We start from the raw sequence: 4,724 nt of genomic DNA on the forward strand, positions 1-4,724 counted from the left end.
TTGGAATCTCCTTAACTACACAATATTGAAGAAGTCTTTCAGTATAATCCCTTTTGTCTCTTATACACCCCGTATCTTGTAAATTATTTGATTGAGACAGGTTGTTGTAGTTTATGGTTTCATTCAGTCTGTCACATCCAAAAGTATCTGCTTGTCTGAGTCGTCTCTCCTCTGTCTGTGCCACATCCTGTTCAGTTAAAAGCAGCTAATTTAGCCGATCAATAAACAAAGCCCGCTGGGTAACACGGAGAGCCAAGGATCCAATTTCATTTTGCAAGTTCAATTTAGTCTTTATGGTTGGCAGTTGCTCCTTGGAGACGCTGTCATGGCCGTGACATCACTGTGAGATAATGATGGAGATACACAGAGCACTGACTGACCTCTTTCATATTATATCCTAGCATAAAGGTAATAAAAAAGGGGATGAAATTGGTGTGAGGTCTGAGAAGATGATGAGTGAGAGCGAGTGGTGGTCAATTTTAGTACTATCGATTCACGGGGATTGATTTAAAAACACCTGAATGATCTCATTATGTTGCTTTGAGGCCAAGTTCATTAAATGCCTGCCTGTATTAAAGAAAAAAATTGCCCTCATTTTCCATTTGTGCCTCTCTATTGACCTCATATACTTTGCATTTTTCTTTCCAATGCAGCTTTCCTATTGATTCTTGCACTGTTATGCTTTTGACAAAATAGCTCCTAGGAAACCTCTGTTTCTTCCTTGTTAGCAGAGGAACACTCCCATCATGCACCAGGCAAAGACAGGTTCCTCCATTAGCATTAAAAATGGAGAGAAACGGGAATCCGACACTTTCTGTTGGTCCCAAACGTAATCCCTAACAACAGGTCCTCGGGGGAGAAGTGTATTACTTTAGAAAAAAGACTCCTACAGCAAATTGCCCAGGAACACATTAAACTTGGAATGTTTCCTCAACTGGAATACACAAGATCTGTAGCTTTAATTGTAATTTGTTGCCCACAAATTATGTATACTTGTGTGATGTATGTATGACCATAAACTTCTTGCATACTTCAGAAAGTGATGATGCAAGCGTCTTGGCTCACAACAGCCTCATCTCATCTCTATAAACACCATATGACATGACCTCATGCGCTGAGAGGACACCCTCCGGATCCACTCTGAGACTCTAATGGCATGCTTATCATTTCTACAACTGCTTGCATGATGTCCTGGACTTCAAAGCAAGACTAACAAGGTGGATGACCTGAGGCCAACAGATGAGATGCAGCGGTGTCAAATGTTGTTTGTGGATAAGGCTGTTACCATGTGATCATTAAGGAAGAACAGAACATTGATAACCTGTTTTTTTTAGCAATAAATCAGACAACTTCTAGTGTATGACTTCACAAAAATCACCAATATATAAACACTTCTTTCCATAAAAACTCCCTAAGATAAAACACCCCAAGGTATCTGGATGTCGTGTTCAATCTGTTAACAGCAAGAATCCAATCTGAATCTGACAGTCTTCCCCTTATTCATGGTGACAATAAGCATGAAATGAATACCTTTGATTTGATGTTTTAACCTTTGAACCACAAACAGCTCTGACTACAACATGTGTTTTTCTAGAGCACATGTGTCAAACTCAAGGCCCGGGGGCCAAATCAGGCCCTTGGTGGATTTAATTTCGGTCCGCAGGACAATTTTTAATTACTATTAGAGCTGGCCCGTCACGCACACCTTCACTCAATCCGGAGGGTTTCCTCAGCTCAGAGCCTGACCCCAAACCTTGATGAACTTGCACCCAAGTTGAGATGCCAAGTATCTGGCTTAGTGTGCATCACAGAGCAGCACACTGAGTGCACTTTTTTCCTTGCGAAAACAGGGCATGTTTGGCTTTTTTTTCTTTGAGGGAAATAGTTTTTTTGAAGCTGTTGTTGGCCTGTGGGAAAATGTAGTCATAAGAAATGACTCTGCAGATAGAGCCATAAGAAATGAATGCAACTGATTATTTAATGTTTAATGTTGTTTTTAAGCAATCATTTAAGCTTTGTTAGTTCCAGGTTTAATATATGCAATAAGTTCCTTTCAATAAGTTTTGCAATAAACATTGAACCAGAACCACCTCGACTAGTACCCATTTTATAATTTGGGCCCACTGTGTATTTGAGTTTGACACCCCTGTTCTAGAGCCTTTAAACTGAGTTTAGCAGAGTGTAATTGATGACATCAAGATAAAAGTCTTGGCACTTCAGTGTTTAGCCCAGACCGGGCCTTTTCCATGGAAACGTATGTAGATTGAAGCGTTCCAGTTAATGGGAATAACATGTGAGTTCTTTTTAGGGGGGATTTCATGTTTGAATATGTGAATCCAAAAGCATATAAACCAATAAAGGCCACTTCTGTGTGCAGTTGTTTTGCATAGTATACATTTATGAAAATATATTCAAGGAGAAATGAAACATATATTAATTATACATTGTTTGCATGTACTTTTCATTATGCTGAGCAAAGAGGGAAAATAGTGTTGCTGTGCGGTTTGAGTTTATGAAATGGTTTGGCTTGCATAAATCGCAGAAGGGAATGAATGCAGCACGCACAGTGGAAACACATCAGACTGCTTAGTGATTAAAGATTAAGCCCTATTTTGTTGATTTACATCCCAAATATTCAAGGCTCTCAATTATGCAAAGTTAATGTATGGCTTTGATTAAAAAATATATGAGAATATATTATGAACATGTTTTTCAAGACTACACGTTCAGAGCCATGCTAACTCTATGAGGCTTTATATAAGCCCACTGTTGAGCCTTGAGCTAACATGTTAACAATTAAATCCTATTGTGATCTTAGTTTGGGAGGGGTACTAAATGTCATCATTATCCATCCAATCCTGTTTTCACAAAAAATCGAATGGTGGCGTAGGAGGTAAGGTCAGGGGTTTACCAACGTTATAAGGATTTATCATCGGGGGCACATTAATGTATGTAAAATGAGATATTTCACTGGATACATGAAAACTCTGTCCTGATGCTGATGGCACTAGATGAAAACTCAAAGTCCACTGGGATGTATCCTCTTGGGATAATGAATGTCTGTAAAAAAAAATCAAAATAGTGGCCGGGACATGTCGATCTGTTTATTGCGCTGGATTAAAAGTCAGGGGAAAGGACAAGTCAGTATCATTTATCTTCTTGTAACAAAGAATAACCATTCATGGCGCGGCCTGCGAAACTCCTCACTTTCTATCATCTTGGCAGAAAGTAGTTTAACCTCCAGCCACCATGATATACACTCACCATGACAATCACCTCTTGACAGCTGTCCTCAGCATTTAGAAAAAGAGAAAACACAATGGATCTAGACAAGGTCAACACACAGGTCTGAAGAGAACAAAGGGTTTCCTTCAAGAATATTTCAAGGCATACCTGAAAACAGCTTATCAACACCTGTGCTGTCATGGCTGACATTCTCTGTAGCGCCTACCACAGGCGATGGGAGTGAATGTCAGAACCACTCTCCTTTAAAGAGATTCCAATGACATTAACAATGACTTTTACCAGCTGTGAACTTCACGAATGAGGAAAGCAGAGCAGTCCTCCCTTGAAACTGAACTTTGCTGGCTCAAGCAGGAAGCTGCCGTGTTGAATGGCAACAGGTGCAACTCCTCAGATTTCCATTGCTCTACTTCTTTTAAGTTTACACTTCCTTTATATCAATTGTTTGCTTGAAGCACAATCTATAAATGTCATCCTCAAGTCATCCAACTCATCCTCCCAAGGGTTCGGAGGAATTCCACGTCACTAGGTGCAGCTTTTAGACGTCATTACTTCCCATACTCACATCGAACACAATAGCCCAGATCCCTCTTGGGTATGAGCTATATGGGGAACATCAGAATTAGAATAGTTATATAAGGGTATGCTTCCATATTTGAAAACCATCTACATGATCCTGTGAGTGCTTCAGAAGCTTTTTGGAAGTTAGTGCATTTAAAACTGTAAGATAAGCGTTGGATTGTGGCGATGATGTACCAAAACAGGATGTCCTAGCAGGATTTGATTCATTGTTCCCACTGCATGCTGCACACCTCATCTGATCATACAATTGACTTGAGGGTGGATTCAGGCTCATGGGCTGTTGAAATGCAGCGTCAGACTAATGCTACGATACTTCAGGGTTGATTGCTAGAGTCTACTGTAAAGCTGAATTATTAGATAGAGATTTCCGATTTAAAGAATATATCATCAAAGATTGAGGGTCTGAAGGTTTTTATCGCACCAACCAGAGACGAGATGATTGTATTGCACTACATTAGATTTCGATTGCAATGAAAAACTGTTTGTCATTTATAGTTGCTTTGTTTCTTCTTTCTAACCTCATCAAGCAATTGTCCCAACTTTAAAGGTCACCTATTGTGCAAAATCCACTTTTTCATGTCTTGTATACATAAACATGTGTCCCCTCTGTGTAAAGAGATTCGGAAAGTTTCAGGAATAAAAAATTCGCTCACTTTTTTTCCTGATCCATTTATATAAAAACCTGTCTGAAAACATGATGATCAGATTGTGACCACTTTATGATGTCAAAACGATTTTTTGGTTTGTGTAACCATTAGCCAATCACCAACCAAGGTAACCCCCCCCCCCCACCCTCACCTTATCACCTGAATCTCCTCCTAGAGCACCATTGTGTTCTTTTTAACCAAATATCTCTCAGAGGGGCGTGGGGAGTGGCTCCTTATTTTCATCTAAAGCAG

This window comes from Notothenia rossii (genome assembly GCF_949606895.1).
Source record: "Notothenia rossii genome assembly, chromosome: 7".
Classification (NCBI taxonomy): Eukaryota; Metazoa; Chordata; class Actinopteri; order Perciformes; family Nototheniidae; genus Notothenia; species Notothenia rossii.